General features: G+C 42.0%; 1 protein-coding gene across 6 annotated transcripts in view; it reads right to left on the bottom strand.

The window, feature by feature from the left end:
* CTNNA2 (catenin alpha 2) overlaps window positions 1-19,146 on the bottom strand; it is a 1,470,003-nt gene that overhangs the window by 403,104 nt on the left and 1,047,753 nt on the right. Inside the window, exon 1 of one of the 6 annotated variants that reach the window (XM_075192282.1) lies at window positions 2,731-2,749. The exons of the other annotated variants lie outside the window; for them this stretch is intronic. The gene's annotated coding sequence lies outside the window, so the exon portion shown is untranslated. Of the gene's footprint in view, window positions 1-2,730; window positions 2,750-19,146 lie in introns of those variants that run through there. 6 annotated transcript variants of the gene reach the window in all.

Below are 19,146 nucleotides of genomic sequence, written 5' to 3'. Positions count from 1 at the left end.
CGACAATGGCGATCGCAACAAAAGAAGGACGATTAGAATAATCCAGTTAGGCAGAAAATGTAGACTTACTGTAAAAAAACCACACACAACATTCCCCCGACAAGGCTGCTATATCCCAGCACTTGCAAATTACATCAATTAAAATGGCGATACTGACATTTCCGGATTTAAAGCGGCCGTGCCAGGCCCCGGTGCATGTTTTTCAGTCCGCAGAGAAAGGTCCTAGGGGTAGATGTATCAAGCTCCGATTTTGAAAATCCAGCGATTTTCTCGCGGGTGTTTCACTTCGCAGATGTATTAAAGTGAGATTTGATGTAAAATCGCCAGAGATGTGTTTCTGTCAAAATCGCCATGTCCGACTTTGCGTTCCCTATAAACTGGGTTTTTTTCAAGCATGTTCCGGATTTGGATTACAAATATGGGGGCCCTTGTTGCCTGAAGAACAGAAGACTGCAAGCAACAAGGGGGCCCTTCTGGCCAAGAAGAACAGAAGATATTTACAAGCTGGGACATTTGGAATTACAAATTTATTTTGGAAATTTCAAGAATTGACTATTGGAATTTCAAATTGGGACATGGTTTACAAGCAGTTTTGGATTAAAAGCTGCTGACGAAAGAAGAAGAATTCTGATTGGTAACTATATTGGGGTTTTCTTATTTTTAATAAAAGTATGTGGTTTTAATGAGGGTGTTGTGGTTTTGTAAACATTTTGTTTTGTGGAACTACAGGTCTCAGCCAGCCATGTGTGTCAGGGCATGTTGGCACTTGTGGTTCTCCACGTGCTAGAGTGCCCTGGCTGCCAAGGGCGCTAATGATGATGTTGATGATTATGATGCAGACAGATACCAAACTGCCTTTGTCCATTTATTTTTATATTCTAATTCTACAGTCTATGCAGGCTGCTTTTTTTCTATTCAACTATAAGTAGAGGTCGGGGGGGGGGGTCCTAGACAGCCACCAAACTACCTTGGTCAATTAATTTTTTCTATTGTTCAGTTTTTGCAGGCTGCTTCTTTTCTATTGTACTACAAGTGAATGGGGGGGGGGGGGTGGGGGGGCTGATGCAGACAGAAACCAAACTGCCTTTGTCCATTTCTTTATATATTTAACTATAAGTGTAGGGTGTAATATACACCCAAAGACGATGGCTGCATTGCCAATAGGCTAAGATGGAGAGGAAGACAATCAGGTTTGTGTGCAGAATTAAGGACGGCCCACCAGGGATTAAACTGTTTTCTTCCTAATTTATTAGCTTTAGAATTACCTTACTTATCCAAGAAACAGGTGGAGCACTAAATTAGGTTATTTTATGCCCAAAACCATTGATTTTTAAACAAAATTGCAAAACAAAACCAAACAAAACCAAGACCAAAACCAAAACACGCAATGGCGGTTTGGCAAAACCAAAACCAAAACCAAAACACGACGGTAATCCAGATCCAAAACCAAAACACGGAGGTCAGTGAGCATCTCTTATTGAAATACATATTATTATTTTATTATATTACTGTTATCGGGTCAGGGCATGAGGAACACCCAAATCACTAACGTTACCCCAGACATGTAGTCATTTTAAATAACCCACGGCAACCAATCAGATGTTTGCTTTCATTGTGTAGCTTGCATCAGACGGGTCAAAGCTGATTGGCGATTGGTTGCTATGGGCTACTGCACATTTGTCTTTTTTTTATATAACTTGTTACTTATCAGTTTATTGCATATGATTAATAAGAGTACTTTGATAGCTTATGAATCTCTAACTGGAGTTGAACTACAAGTCCCAGCATCCTCTCTGCTCAGTACGTGTTCATTGGCAGTTTCCAATATATTCAGGGTAATGTGTCCGCTGCTGTTAATTATAATTTAACTTGAGGTCACTGAGGAGTTCACTAACCATCTAAAACAGTGTTGGCTAACCTGTGACACTTCAGGTGTTTGTGAAACTACAAGTCCCAGCATGCTTTGCCAATATATAGCAGCTTATTGCTGGAAGGGAATGCTGGGACTTGTAGTTTCACAAACACCTGGAGTGTCACAGGTTAGCCAACACTGATCTCATGGCACAGATGTAGGTCGAGTGTTTTTACACCGGTCCCGGAAATCCAATTATCTGCAAATAATTGACAAGGTTACCTAGCACATTAGAACTCACCAATTATACAGATATTATTGATAGGAGTCACTACATATAATAGCATCACTTTATTCTTTGAAACATCCTTTCCAGCTGTTGTTGTGATGCTTTAAACATCACACCAACTCTCTCAGCCACATAGCAGAGCATGCTGGGACTTGTAGTTCGACTACAGTTGGAGAGCTACTTGTTGTCTCACACCGCTGTAGAGGAATACGGAGGCTTTAATATATTATAATCAGTGCTGTATATTTTTATTTTTTTCCCTTGCAATGTCCAGCTATGGAGACACCCAAGAGATCAGCTTCTCCCCTCGACACGACCATCTATCTCTGTTAGAGCCACTTTCTGTCAGTGCTTCCCTCTCTCCCACAATTATAAGGCAAGGACAGTTTGCTAAGTGTCTTGCTGCACATTTACAGGGCTGAGAGCACCTGCTAGAGATGGAGCCCGCTGTAGGAAGGAGCGGGGATTGATTTGGGAGTGAAGTGAATGTGCGCTGGCTTCCCTGAGCTGCCACAAACTCTCTCACATATCATGGACGGTGCCAGCAACACCTGTCTAGCCGAGCTGCTAGCCCGAGGAGTTTAATTACCTTTTGACCGCCTTCGATTCTTTAATTAGGTTAAGTTGAAGTGAGAGATGGAATGTTCAGGATCCCTACAGTAACCACGAGCTTCTATGTCCCCAGCATGTTGCCCGGCAACTGAACTTTCCTGTTGATCCCTGAAGCGGGATCAGAATGTGCAGCCAGGGCTGGTGGGCAGACCGCGGGGGGCCCCAGGGAGCCCTCTCCATCTCTGTACGTGGACAACTAACTCGTTCACTGATATTTAACTCAGAGAAACCCAAACCTCCTGAAAGACCCAACTAGTGACGGAGATGGTATTATTAACTTGCATCTATTGTATCCTTCTTATTGTGACATTTTTATTCATGTGGTACTTTATTAAGACCTGCCACGCACAAATAATAAATGAAATAATTTAATATACCCCAATTGTTAATTAGACATTAAGGGGTATATTTACTAAAAGTGCGGGTTTGAAAAATTGGAGATGTTGCCTATAGCAACCAATCAGATTCTCGCTGTCATTTATTTAGTGCATTCTACAAAATGACAGCTAGGATCTGATTGGTTGCTAGAGGCAATGCCTCCACTTATTCAAAACTGCAGTTTAGTAAATCTAGCCCTTAGTCTTTTTTTTTATGAACTTTCATGTTTTTTTTACAGATCTGTGCGCAGAAAATTTTAGCCGACTAAGCCGACATTTATCAAGTCAGTTTGAAATAGAGATGGTCACTGACCCCCGTGTTTTGGTTTTGGATTCGGTTTTGGATCTGGATTAACGTCGTGTTTTGGTTTTGGTTTTGGTTTTGCAAAACTGCCATTGCGTGTTTTGGTTTTGGTTTTGGTTTTGTTTGGTTTTGTTTTGCTATTTTTTTGGAAAATCCATGTTTTTGGGCCTAAATTAACCCAATTTAGTGCTCCAACTGTTTTAGAGACAAGTAATCTAATTGTTGAGGTAATAAATCATCCAAAAAAACAGTTTAATTCTTCGTTGGTAGGCCTATTCTACACACAAAACAGATTGTCTTCCTCTCCATCTATGCATATTGGCAATGCAGCCATCGTCTTTGAATGTATATTACACCCTACACTTATAGTTAAATATGTAAAGAAATGGAAAAAGCCAGTTTGGTTTCTGTCTCTCAAGGCCCCCCTCCACTTGTATAAAATACCAAAAAATTCAGCCATTATAGACTGCACAATATTAATTGACATGGAGAAAGCCAGTTTGGTTTCTGTCTCTCTAGGCCCCCCTCCACTTGTATAAAATACTAAAAAATTCAGCCATTATAGACTGTACAATATTAATTGACATGGAGAAAGACAGTTTGGTTTCTGTCTCTCTAGGCCCCCCTCCACTTGTATAAAATACCAAAAAATCCAGCCGTTATAGACTGTACAATATTAATTGACATGGAGAAAGCCAGTTTGGTTTCCACCTCTCTAGGCCCCCCTCCACTTGTATAAAATACTAACAAATTCAGCCGTTATATACTGTACAATATAAATTGAAATGGACAAAGGCAGTTTGGTATCTGTCTGCATCAGATCCTCTCTCCACTAGGAGTAAAATAGAAAACTATTCAGCCGTTATATAATCTAGAATATAAATAGAAATTGAGAAAGGCAATTTGGTATCTGTCTGCATCATAATCATCAACATCATCATTAGCGCCCTCGTCGCCTACACAAATCTCCCCCTCATCCTCTTCTAATTCCAAAGTGGCATCCTCAATTTCTGTATCACCGGCTACACTCGGGCTATTAAGGCACACATCAGCAGAATGCTCACGATTAGACATCCCACTGTTGGATGGACTCTCCACAGGGATTGTTGTCATTTGTGAATCAGAGCAAATATTCTCCTGTAATGCCTCACTGTTATCTTGCAGCTCGGCTTTGACGCGTAACAGTAGTTGTGCACCAATTGTAGGCTGGGTAACTTTTTGGGATCTGCCACTAATAGCCAAAGGTGAAGGCCTCATTCTCTCTTTGCCACTGCGTGTGTAGAATGGCATGCTTGCAATTTTTTTTTTATCGTCACTTAACTTTTGCTCAGTTACACTTCTTTTTCGCTTCAATACAGTAAATTGTTTTTTGGTTTTTGTTTTTTGCACTAATTTGAAAACACTCTGTTGTTTGACATCGCCTTGGCCAGATGACGTACTGGGAACACTAACATCAGGACTGGTGACAGAACCTGGTTGCTCATTTAGATCATATGTGGACTGCTTTGAATCCATTGCGTAGATACTGCTGACAGATATGACTTTTGACAGCCAGAAATATTAATGCACAATTAGGGAGGACACCCCAAAAACACAGAGGAGTGCTAACATTTATTGAGTAGATACTGCTGACAGATATGACTTTTGACAGCCAGAAATATTAATGCACAATTAGAGAGGACACCCCAAAAACACTGAGGAGTGCTAACATTTATTGAGTAGATACTGCTGACAGATATGACTTTTGACAGCCAGAAATATTAATGCACAATTAGGGAGGACACCCCAAAAACACAGAGGAGTGCTAAAATTTATTGAGTAGATACTGCTGACAGATATGACTTTTGACAGCCAGAAATATTAATGCACAATTAGAGAGGACACCCCAAAAACACTGAGGAGTGCTAACATTTATTGAGTAGATACTGCTGACAGATATGACTTTTGACAGCCAGAAATATTAATGCACAATTAGAGAGGACACCCCAAAAACACTGAGGAGTGCTTAAAATTATTGAGTAGATACTGCTGACAGATATGACTTTTGACAGCCAGAAATATTAATGCACAATTAGAGAGGACACCCCAAAAACACTGAGGAGTGCTAACATTTATTGAGTAGATACTGCTGACAGATATGACTTTTGACAGCCAGAAATATTAATGCACAATTATGGGGGACAACCCAAAAGCGCTGGGGAGTGCCAAATATGAAGAAAAAATAATAAACCTCTATCCTCCTCTCTGCACTAGCGATTTTGGTTAGAGCAATTGCAAGAACAATATTGTATTCTTTCTCTGTCCCTGCTCTAATTAGCCTATGACTACACCCTGCTCTCTCCCTCTGTCAAATGGCGATGGATTGCTGTGGAGGCGTGTATTTATAAAGTTGAAGTATCGCGAGAACCGAGTCCCGAGATCCGACGACGTCACAATGACGTTCGGCCTCGATTTGGATTCGGAATTGGCGGGAGAGTACCGAGCTGCTCAGCTCGGTACTCGGATACCCAAAGTTCGGGTGGGTTCGGTTCTCGGAGAACCGGACCCGCCCATCTCTAGTTTGAAATGATACCAGTCTGAGCTCTCTTACCCTTTTCTCTATGTGAGAGCTAGGCAGGACTATGTTTGTTTCTTTTTATTTTCAGGGCAATAGTTTTGCAATTCTCTGCAAAACAGTTAACCCTTTGTGCTGTAGAGAAAGAGGCTAAGGGGTAGATTTACTAAACGGCGGTTTTGAAAAAGGGGAGGTGTTGCCTATAGCAACCAATCAGATTCTAGCTGTCATTTATTTAGTGCATTCTACAAAATGAAAGCTAGAATCTGATTGGTTGCTACAGGCAACATTTCCACATCTTCAAACCCGCAGTTTAGTAAATCTAGCACTAAGTGTGAATGTATTTCCGCCATAATGCAGTGGAAAATAAATATATATATATATATATATATATATATATATATATATATATATATTTCATCTGATTATGAACTGTGATATTTAAATGTAACTTTTAGGAATTAAATTGATTCATTAGTACACAGTCCAAAAAACAAGCGCACGTTGTACTTCAAACGTCTTAACAACTCGAAACTCGATTCAAGTTTCTTTTCATTGCTATCCCTCAGTTGATTATAGAATGATTTTAAACATATTTTTAAAATTTATTTTACTGGTTGAAAAACAATGTTTACAAGGAAATTGTATCCTCTCTACAGCCCTAAGGGTTAATTATTTTAACCGGATCAGTAACAATATTGTATTTAAATAAAAAAACTTCCCTCCTTCATCATCACCATTTATTTATATAGCGCCACTGATTCCGCAGCGCTGTACAGAGAACTCATTCACATCAGTCCCTGGCCCATTGGAGCTTACAGTCTAAATTCCCTAACATACACAGAGAGAGAGAGAGAGAGACTAGGGTCAATTTTGATAGCAACCAATTAACCTACTAGTATGTTTTTGGAGTGTGGGAGGAAACCGGAGCACCCAGAGGAAACCCACGCAAGCATGGGGAGAACATAAAAACTCCACACAGATAAGGCCATGGTCGGGAATTGAACCCATGACCCCAGCGCTGTGAGGCAGAAGTACTAACCACTTAGCCACCTAAGTCTGATTGTAATATACAGGAAACAAAATGGTAGGGGAGGGGAAGGCATCATAAAGTTAATAACAATAAATACAAGTAATAATTTAGGTACAGATGTCAGCAATGCTATTTCCCAGCCTACAGTTACTAAGAGGAGTTTGGAAACTCACCAGGTGTGCAGCCAGAAATTTCTTCCCTCAACTGTTAAAACAGAACATAAGCCCTTTTCAATCGGTTACCTTGTGTGGGAACAGTGCTAGTGACAGATTGTTCTATGAGAAGAGAATGATTTGTGTATTTCCGATGATGATAGTACAGTCTGTATCTTCCTATCTCATTGGTATTTTAAATATTTTGGGAACATTGTATTCAGTAATTCAGCAGTGCCAAATTGGTATAATTAGCCCTTAGGGATGCAAATTAGTCTTTTTCGAGGATATGCTAAAAATCTAACTATATCACTCACTATGAAAAGGACACTGATAACTGAGTGTAACAAAGTTGTCCAAGTGTCAGTTTAACAAAATTAGTTCCATGCCCCATTGCAAAGTCACTAGATTAGTGTATGATAGCAGGTATATTCCACCTACATTCCTAACCTACTTGTTTTAAAACCCCAGGAAAATGTTATTGTCTGTGAGCTGCTGAAGGGCTGTAAGTCTGTTGAAAAGCTGGAAAAGGGTCCTGGGGTTTACAGATGGAGGGTAAGGGTGGGCTCCATACATTAGGCCCATGAACCGGGTCTTCCAAGGTACCAGTGATTCTGCTGATAATCAGGAGTTGCACCTGTGTGGTGCTAGTAAAAGGCTGCAGCTCAGCTCAGTCAGTCTCTCACTGCCTGGGGACAGGGGCTGCAGAATCTCTGTGAGAGAGAGAGCCTGATATCTGCCTGTAAATTACTGTGCTAAAACGTCTTTTTGTTTTGTTTTAGTTTATTAGTCAGGAGTGACCAGTTTTTAGTTAGAGCCGAATAGCAAGGTGTTTATTGTAGAATTTTTATTTTGTTTTCTTACTGAATAAAACTGTCTCAGGCCAGTTACACGAAACTTTTGTAGGAAATCTTTCGGCTGCTATAAACACCATCTATCGTGGGAGATGGTACTGAGCCCCCGAACCCAGTCACAATGCCCAGAGCTGGACCACCCATTAACCAACATAGGAACCTGCCTAGGTCCCAGTAGGAAATGAGGGGCCCAAATACTCTAATCTGTTTTTATGTGTGTTTGTTTTTTACAAGTGGAGGAGGAATGGGTCCTCTAACCTGTATGTTACCTAGGGCAGACCTGGCTAACCTGTGGCTCTCCAGGTGTTGTGAGACTACAAGTCCCAGCATACCCTGCTACCTATGGCTGGCAAAGCAAGCTGGGTCTTGTAGTTTCACAACACCTGGAGAGCCACAGGTTGGCCAGGTCTGGTCTTGGGTCTTTATCTTGGGTCTTTATCAGGTTTTGCAAATGCTTCTTTATCATATTTCTTTACAAGCCTCATTTAAAAAACAATTGGACAACTTCAAATTCACTGTTCAACATGTACATAAATACCTATTGTCACAGCAATAAGGTTTCTGGGATCCTTTTCGGGACCCCTGGGACTAGCTGTGGCAGAAATGTAGTTGAAACTGGGAGAATGGATGAAGGCCTTGCTCACATGGTTACTCTATTCCTATATACCGGATGTTAGGAGGAGGAATGGTGGGCTGGACTCCCTACTGAAATACACGAATGGAAACTGGACCTGATGGACATGGAAACAGGGGAGACCTGAATCCATGACCAGAGACTCAGTACCTCCAAGACCTCAGAAACAGAATAAGCCTGGGACTGGCCCCGGACAACTCAGAACTCAGAACCTGAGGTAGACCTGGAACTGGAAGTCAGTACCCCGAGACACAGAGATGGCTCCAGAAGGTGGATGACTCAGAACAACAACTTACTACCCCAGAGTTAGGTGGTGGCCTAAACCAAACGCATGCGCTGCCAACTCAGACCTTGATGCATCTTGAGATGTGTTTGGCTCTGCATGTGGACGTAAATCCTGTATTTCTGTGTGCGCTAGGTCATTTAAAACCATTGTGCAAATAACTTGGCACCAGGATCCATACTTATGGGCAACGCCAGAGAAGTTACAGCAAAAAATAAAATTATGCTGGATTTTTTGTTTGGACTGTTTGTGATACAATATGGATAAAACACTACAATGCACCGATACGTTTAATCAGAGCTGCAATGGAAAGTCAGACTACGGTGAAACCTTTCTGCTCTACTCCAGAATAATCTTTGTAAATTAAAAATGTGATTGTTAAACCTCTATGTTTCCCCCCTCTGCCCCTAAGGTGATACTTGTTGTAGTTTGTTGTTACTTGTCATTTGATGCGCCTCCTGTGATTTTCCATCCTTGAAATCAGCCGTCCTTTGTCATGCTGTTGTCGAATTGTTGCTTTCATTATTATATTCATGACTGAGCAGTGAGGCGTTACCATCCCTCTCCAGCATTGTGCTTTTTTGTTGGACCGCGTTTCATATGCACATCCCAACGCGGTCATTATCTAGTACACTGCCAAGTTCTGACTTCCCAATTCTCCTTGTATCTCAGGTCTGTGATCCCTCACTAAAAAATGTAACATTACTTCTTCTGCATGGCTACTGAATAGTAATATACCTTATAAAAATAATAATAATGCAATAATGTCTAGTGAATGCATAAAATACAAAAACACGTAGAACTTACTTGGAAACTGATTTACATATGTGTGGTTATTAGTTGCATTATTATTATGTGTATAGGTTCTTATAGGAGCCTCGGATTTTTTAGATTTAGCAAAGCATGCTCTCCTTTACTTGGCAAATGTGTCGGTTATTTGCCAAGCGTAGCATCAAAGGGATGGTGCGTTCCAATAGCTTTCTACACCGATTGCTGGATGTGCAGTAATCCGTAGCGCCAGCAATTATCTTTAATGGGTCTCATGAAAATTAGGCATTGCAATCTAATGTCTGGTTCATTTGTTAGTAAATAGCCCCCGATATTAGTTAGATTTTCGGCATTGGTGTGATGCGCATTGCTTTACCCACAAGACAACCGCCAGCATTGTCAAATAATGAATGTAACAGTTGTGCAGGCTGAGATGCGAGGATTTCCTGACACTTGCTTTGACACAGTTGCAATTTCTGACAGGCAGGGCTATAATTAAAGATGATCTTGGTAATTCCATGTCAGCCCTGAACAATTGGTATGATAATACGGTAACTGGCATGTGATAGCTTTAGAAGCTTTCAGTCTTGTGTCTGGTATCACCGTGTGATGCAATATGTAAAACAATACCAGATTAAATTGCTAAACCCCTCTTTTTAAATATTAGGTAAATATGGAACTTAATACCAGATATTTAGTAGTAGGATTCATGACTGACACTTCACCAATTTATTTCTTATATTTGATTGCTATTTTTATTACTATTACATAATATGGTATTTTATCATCATCATCATCATCATTTATTTATATAGCGCCACTAATTCCGCAGCGCTGTACAGAGAACTTACTCACATCAGTCCCTGCCCCATTGGAGCTTACAGTCTAAATTCCTTAACATACACAGACAGACAGACAGAGATAGAGAGACTAGGGTCAATTTTGATAGCAGCCAATTAACCTACTAGTATGTTTTTGGAGTGTGGGAGGAAATCGGAGCACCCGGAGGAAACCCACGCAAACACGGGGAGAACATACAAACTCCACACAGATAAGACCATGGTCGGGAATCTAACTCATGACCCCAGTGCTGCGAGGCAGAAGTGCTAACCACTAGACCATTTTATTATATTATGTACGTTGTTTAGCATCAAATATTAAAGTAATGATCAGGCAGGGCCAGTGGAAAGTAACTAGGCACCCCTGGTTCCCATAAAAAGTCGAAACCCACAGAGGACGCCCAGGTTCTCACCCCTCCCATGAGTGATTCCCCCACACCCCCATACCCTGTGGAGGAGGGAGATGTCAGTCTCAGTGCTGCCATCCGGTGTTCCATTGCGGGAGTGCGGCGCAGCGCCACATTAGCTGACTAGATGGACTCATTTTTCTTTATCTGTATGTTTCTACATGAACATGACTGCAAGTTGGAACAGCAAATAATGCAAAATATAAATAGTAAGTATATACTGTCTATCCATCATGACTCCAATTACCCACCAGTATCATTTCAGTAGCGGGTATTATGAAGACACATGGCCCTGTGTTCTTTGCCTATAACATTTACACATGAAAGTCAGCGTGGGCTCATCACAGTACATAATTCTTCTGCTAGCTGTCCCCCCCCCCCCCCCCCATCCTGCTGTTTGCTGCCCCCCTGCTGCCTGCCATCACACTGACTACAATCCCCAGGGAAGAGTATGCTTAAACTTCAGAGTCACAATGGATTGAATGTGGCATTGTTTTCTTGTCAGATGTAATTCCCTCTCTGCAAGGGGGCTTACAGCAAGATCTAGCAACACACCTATGAAGGCTGAATTGTATTTCAGATTAAAGGGAAAGCATTGTTTTGTAGGTATCTTGGAACAGTGAACATTGTGAGGAAGATTTTAACTTAATACACGCAGGGAAGTCTGCTTACTTTCCTTAAATAATGGAGTGTTGTTCGGTACAGCACTAAATCCGAGGCTGTGCACTCTCAGAAAGTGTGACCATCACATCGTAGTCCAACCTCCTATCACATTAGACCAGTAATGGTCAAACTGATACATTTCAGGGGCCACATAGTACGGCTCTCTAGCCTACACAAGGGCCACACATTGTCTTTCATCTCAGTAATAGGATAAAACAATTCAATAAATCTAAGAAAGTCGCCTAGCTGTAATGTATCAGCAGGTATTTTATACATGCATTACACGCAAATCTGACAATAAAGGAGGAAGTAGCTGGGGCCGCAGGTGAAGGCTCGGCGGTGGCGGATCCAGGGGGGGGGATCGGCGCAATCGCCCCCCTTAGCAAGTGCTTGCTGCCGGCGGCTGCACACTATGTGCAGTTCCATTCAGCAGTGACAGGCAGGGACAGTGTGCTGCCCGGCTGCTCTGATTTTGTTTTAAAAACAATCAGAGCAGCCGGGCAGCACACTGTCCCTACCTGTCACTGCCGAACGGACCTGCACATAATGTGCAGCCGCAGAAGTCAGAAAGGGGCGGGGCCTAAATCCCCCCCCCCTAAATCGCCCCGGGTAAAAAAAAAATCTAGATCTGCTCCTGAGGCTCGGAGGGCCATCTGTTGGACATCACTGCTTTAGAACCCCCCCTTCATTAAATTACACTTTTAAGGTTTTCTGTTCTTTGTTGTTTTTACATTGTTCAAAGGTATAAATGGTTCATATTAACAGTAAATGGCAAGAGCATCTCTGTGAGTGCTGAGTGCTTTGTGGGGTGAAAACGGCTGTACGCCCATCAGCACAAGGAATGCCTATAAAGATGGATTCTCTCCACCCCTTCATCTCATTTCTGTAATTTCGCACTGAAAAAGAAAAGCCCATTTTGACACTGCTCCACAAACTGGGCCCACAAAGAGTGACCCAACTTCTCCTATTGTGCCAATGCCAACATAGGACTAGGAACCAATGACATTACTAAGAGTGCAGCCTATCCATTCACTAGGAACCAATGACATCACTAAGAGTGCAGTCTATCCATTCACTAGGAACCAATGACATCACTAAGAGTGCAGCCTATCCATTCACTAGAAACCAATGACATCACTGAGAATGCAGACTCTAAATTCACTAGGAACCAGTGACATCACTGATAATGCAGCCTATCCATTCACTAGGAACCAATGACATCACTAAGAGTGCAGCCTATCCATTCACTAGGAACCAATGACATCACTGAGAATGCAGACTCTAAATTCACTAGGAACCAGTGACATCACTGATAATGCAGCCTATCCATTCACTAGGAACCAGTGACATCACTGATAATGCAGCCTATCCATTCACTAGGAACCAATGACATCACTAAGAGTGCAGCCTATCCATTCACTAGGAACCAATGACATCACTGAGAATGCAGACTCTAAATTCACTAGGAACCAGTGACATCACTGAGAATGCAGCCTATCCATTCAATAGGAATCAGTGACATCTCTAAGAGTGCAGCCTATCCATTCACTAGGAACCAGTGACATCACTGAGAATGCAGCCTATCCAATCACTAGGAACCAGTGACATCACTGATAATGCAGCCTATCCATTCACTAGGAACCAGTGACGTCACTAAAAATGCAGCCTATCCATTCACTAGGAACCAGTGACATCACTGAGAATGCAGCCTATCCATTCACTAGGAACCAGTGACATCACTGAGAATGCAGCCTATCCATTCACTAGGAACCAATTACATCACTAAGAGTGCAGCCTATCAATTCACTAGGAACCAATGACATCAATGAGAATGCAGACTCTAAATTCACTAGGAACCAGTGACATCACTGAGAATGCAGCCTATCCATTCACTAGGAACCACTGACGTCACTAAAAATGCAGCCTATCCATTCACTAGGAACCAGTGACATCACTGAGAATGCAGCCTATCCATTCACTAGGAACCAGTGACATCACTGAGAATGCAGCCTATCCATTCACTAGGAACCAGTGACATCACTGAGAATGCAGCCTATCCATTCACTAGGAACCAGTGACATCACTGATAATGCAGCCTATCCATTCACTAGGAACCAATGACATCACTAAGAGTGCAGCCTATCCATTCACTAGGAACCAATGACATCACTGAGAATGCAGACTCTAAATTCACTAGGAACCAGTGACATCACTGAGAATGCAGCCTATCCATTTACTAGGAACCAATGACATCACTAAGAATGCAGCCTATCCATTCACTAGGAACCAGTAACATCTCTAAGAGTGCAGCCTATCCATTCACTAGGAACCAGTGACATCACTGAGAATGCAGCCTATCCAATCACTAGGAACCAGTGACATCACTGATAATGCAGCCTATCCATTCACTAGGAACCAGTGACATCACTGAGAATGCAGCCTATCCATTCACTAGGAACCAGTGACATCACTGATAATGCAGCCTATCCATTCACTAGGAACCAATTACATCACTAGGAGTGCAGCCTATCAATTCACTAGGAACCAATGACATCAATGAGAATGCAGACTCTAAATTCACTAGGAACCAGTGACATCACTGAGAATGCAGCCTATCCATTCACTAGGAACCAGTGACGTCACTAAAAATGCAGCCTATCCATTCACTAGGAACCAGTGACATCATTGAGAATGCAGCCTATCCATTCACTAGGAACCAGTGACATCACTGAGAATGCAGCCTATCCATTCACTAGGAACCAGTGACATCACTGAGAATGCAGCCTATCCATTCACTAGGAACCAGTGACATCACTGAGAATGCAGCCTATCCATTCACTAGGAACCAGTGACATCACTGAGAATGCAGCCTATCCATTCACTAGGAACCAGTGACGTCACTAAAAATGAAGTCTACCTGTTCACTAGGAACCAGTGACATCACTAAGAGTGCATCCTATCCATTTACTAGGAACCAGTGACATCACTGAGAATGCAGACTCTAAATTCACTAGGAACCAGTGACATCACTGAGAATGCAGCCTATCCATTCAATAGGAACCAGTGACATCTCTAAGAGTGCAGCCTATCCATTCACTAGGAACCAGTGACATCACTGAGAATGCAGCATATCCATTCACTAGGAACCAGTGACGTCACTAAAAATGCAGCCTATCCATTCACTAGGAACCAGTGACATCACTGAGAATGCAGCCTATCCATTCACTAGGAACCAGTGACATCACTGAGAATGCAGCCTATCCATTCACTAGGAACCAATTACATCACTAAGAGTGCAGCCTATCAATTCACTAGGAACCAATGACATCAATGAGAATGCAGACTCTAAATTCACTAGGAACCAGTGACATCACTGAGAATGCAGCCTATCCATTCACTAGGAACCAGTGACGTCACTAAAAATGCAGCCTATCCATTCACTAGGAACCAGTGACATCACTGAGAATGCAGCCTATCCATTCACTAGGAACTAGTGACATCACTGAGAATGCAGCCTATCCATTCACTGGGAACCAGTGACATCACTGAGAATGCAGCCTATCCATTCACTAGGAACCAGTGACATCACTGATAATGCAGCCTATCCATTCACTAGGAACCAATGACATCACTAAGAGTGCAGCCTATCCATTCACTAGGAACCAATGACATCCCTGAGAATGCAGACTCTAAATTCACTAGGAACCAGTGACATCACTGAGAATGCAGCCTATCCATTCACTAGGAACCAATGACATCACTAAGAATGCAGCCTATCCATTCACTAGGAACCAGTAACATCTCTAAGAGTGCAGCCTATCCATTCACTAGGAACCAGTGACATCACTGAGAATGCAGCCTATCCAATCACTAGGAACCAGTGACATCACTGATAATGCAGCCTATCCATTCACTAGGAACCAGTGACATCACTGAGAATGCAGCCTATCCATTCACTAGGAACCAGTGACATCACTGATAATGCAGCCTATCCATTCACTAGGAACCAATTACATCACTAGGAGTGCAGCCTATCAATTCACTAGGAACCAATGACATCAATGAGAATGCAGACTCTAAATTCACTAGGAACCAGTGACATCACTGAGAATGCAGCCTATCCATTCACTAGGAACCAGTGACGTCACTAAAAATGCAGCCTATCCATTCACTAGGAACCAGTGACATCATTGAGAATGCAGCCTATCCATTCACTAGGAACCAGTGACATCACTGAGAATGCAGCCTATCCATTCACTAGGAACCAGTGACATCACTGAGAATGCAGCCTATCCATTCACTAGGAACCAGTGACATCACTGAGAATGCAGCCTATCCATTCACTAGGAACCAGTGACATCACTGAGAATGCAGCCTATCCATTCACTAGGAACCAGTGACGTCACTAAAAATGAAGTCTACCTGTTCACTAGGAACCAGTGACATCACTAAGAGTGCATCCTATCCATTTACTAGGAACCAGTGATATCACTGAGAATGCAGCCTATCCATTCACTAGGAACAAGTGACATCACTGAGAGTGAAGCCTATCCAGTCACTAGGAACCAGTGACATCACTGAGAATGCAGCCTATCCAGTCACTAGGAACCAGTGACATCACTGAGAATGCAGCCTATCCATTCACCAGGAACCAGTGACATCACTGAGAATGCAGCCTATCCAGTCACTAGGAACCAGTGATATCACTGAGAATGCAGCCTATCCATTCACTAGGAACCAGTGACATCACTAAGAGTGCAGCCTATCCATTCACTAGGAATAAGTGACATCACTGAGAATGCAGCCTATCCAGTCACTAGGAACAAGTGACATCACTGAGAGTGCAGCCTATCCAGTCACTAGGAACCAGTGACATCACTGAGAATGCAGCCTATCCAGTCACTAGGAACCAGTGACATCACTGAGAATGCAGCCTATCCATTCACCAGGAACAAGTGACATCACTGAGAGTGCAGCCTATCCATTCACTAGGAACAAGTGACATCACTGAGAATGCAGCCTATCCAGTCACTAGGAACAAGTGACATCACTGAGAGTGCAGCCTATTCAGTCACTAGGAACCAGTGACATCACTGAGAATGCAGCCTATCCAGTCACTAGGAACCAGTGACATCACTGAGAATGCAGCCTATCCATTCACTAGGAACCAGTGACATCACTGAGAATGCAGCCTATCCAGTCACTAGGAACAAGTGACATCACTGAGAATGCAGACTATCCAGTCACTAGGAACCAGTGACATCACTGAGAATGCAGCCTATCCAGTCACTAGGAACAAGTGACATCACTGAGAATGCAGCCTATCCAGTCACTAGGAACCAGTGACATCACTGAGAATGCAGCCTATCCATTCACTAGGAACCAGTGACATCACTGAGAATGCAGCCTCTATATTCACTAGGAACCAGTGACATCACTGAGAATGCAGCCTATCCAGTCACTAGGAAACAGTGACATCACTGAGAATGCAGCCTATCCAGTCACTAGGAAACAGTGACATCCCTGACAATGCAGCCTATCCATTCACTAGGAACCAGTGACGTCACTAAGAATGCAGCCTATCCATTCACTAGGAACCAATGACATCACCGAGAATGCAGCCTATCCATTTACTATGAACCAGTGACATCACTGACAATGCAGCCTATCCCTTTACTAGGAATCTGTGACACCACTAATGGACAAGGAACTAGTGACCAAATTGTTTCTCAGTCATGTCATTGGTAGTATGTGAATTGATAGTCTACATGCGCATGATATGAGTTCAACCAACAACATGGCTTCCTCCTCTGTGTGTAGGTGATATGAACATTTTAAATTGTTTCCATTGATATGGAAACATTGCTTATCAGCCTTTTAGTCATATTTCTATTAAAAGACATACTTAGTTTAAATAAATTTCATACTATTTTACATGACAATTTAGCCACAAGGAACATGGTTTCATTAAATGTTGTGATCTTCCCTTTAAAAATTAAATTTAGCAAATCCAAACTCTCAAACTTTTGAAATAGTTGCTCTTATTGCAGACATTTTATTGTTCCCAAATAATATATCAGCACAGAATTATCAGCCCAAACTCTGGCTTAGTAGATAATGTCCTTTCAGAGCGTTTCATAAACCTTCCATCCCAATTTATGCCGCTATTTGCAGTGATATACAAAATGCGTGTGTTGTTTTCATTTTCCTTTTAATCTTTTCATACTCTCCCTGAAACTCTTTTGTGTTGTGCACAGACAGATTAAAAATATTCCATGAAGAAAAAAAAAGAAAAAAAATCTGATGTCCTTTCAATCCAAGGGCACCGCTGCAGTTTCACTTAAATGACTTAAGGGGATGGACACAGTAAAAAATAAACAGATTTATTTGATTTGATAAGGTCTAGTAAAATCTGGACCCGTGCAGTGAAGCATGTAGAAGGTAAGTAGGGAGAGAATTATAAAGTCTCGCTGCATCACCAGCTCTCTTTCTGAATGTTAATCTAATTCTACTCATTCCCTTCACTTTTTATTACTTAACTTACTTTTGTAAAATCTCATATAACAGCAAACAAAAAAAGCCAAATCACACTAAACGTTGGCAAACGTTGACATGTTTGTTTTGTTTTTTTTTAATAAATTCTATATTTAGAATTTTGCTGGTGACCTCAATAACAACATACCAAAAAAGTAAAACAATTCTTTGTAAATATAAATAAATATATACAATTATACTTCCAATCTCTCAGGGTGGTGGGGTTTAGAGGTAAGTAGACCAACCCGGGGGACAGATAGCCCCCTGCCACCCTTCTGCCTCTGGGTAGGAAGGACTGCGTTAAAGAAGGAACACTGGTACAAAGAAATTGTTTCTGACCATGGATTTGATGGAAATTTTGAGCGCCAGGCATGTTTTTTGTAAGATTTGCATGCAGGCTACAAGTATGGAAGGAGGGGGAGGTTATTTACGATGTTGGAATACCATTAAACACTGCAAATGTCCAAAGAGCTGAACTACAGGTTAAGTTGTCTTTATTGCAGCGTTAGTCTCACATTGCTCTCCAATGAGGCTGGAACTACAATGACTTCTATCTGACTCCTATGGCTGCACGAGTTGGTGGAAAAAGGGGTCTTTGCCTGAAACGATTAAGAAAATTGCTGTTCTCTTTTAACTCTTTCACTGCCAGGAGACCTCAGCTGGTCCATATGATGTGGCGGGTCTAATGATCATCATCATTTATTTATATAGCGCCACTAATTCTGCAGCGCTGTACAGAGAACTCACTCACATCTGTCCCTGCCCCATTGGGGCTTGCAGTCTATATTCCCGAACATACACACACACACAGACACAGAGAGACTAGGGGCAATTTGATAGCAGCCAATTAACCTACCAGTATGTTTTTGGAGCGTGGGAAGAAACTGGAGCACCCAGAGGAAACCCACGCAAACACAGGGAGAAAATACAAACTCCTCACAGATAAAGCAATGTTAGGGAATTGAACTCATGACCCCAGTGCTGTGAGGCA

This window comes from Mixophyes fleayi, chromosome 1 (genome assembly GCF_038048845.1).
Source record: "Mixophyes fleayi isolate aMixFle1 chromosome 1, aMixFle1.hap1, whole genome shotgun sequence".
Classification (NCBI taxonomy): Eukaryota; Metazoa; Chordata; class Amphibia; order Anura; family Limnodynastidae; genus Mixophyes; species Mixophyes fleayi.
Note: the sequence above shows the minus strand (reverse complement) of the source record. Positions and strands in the feature narration are given on the sequence as shown.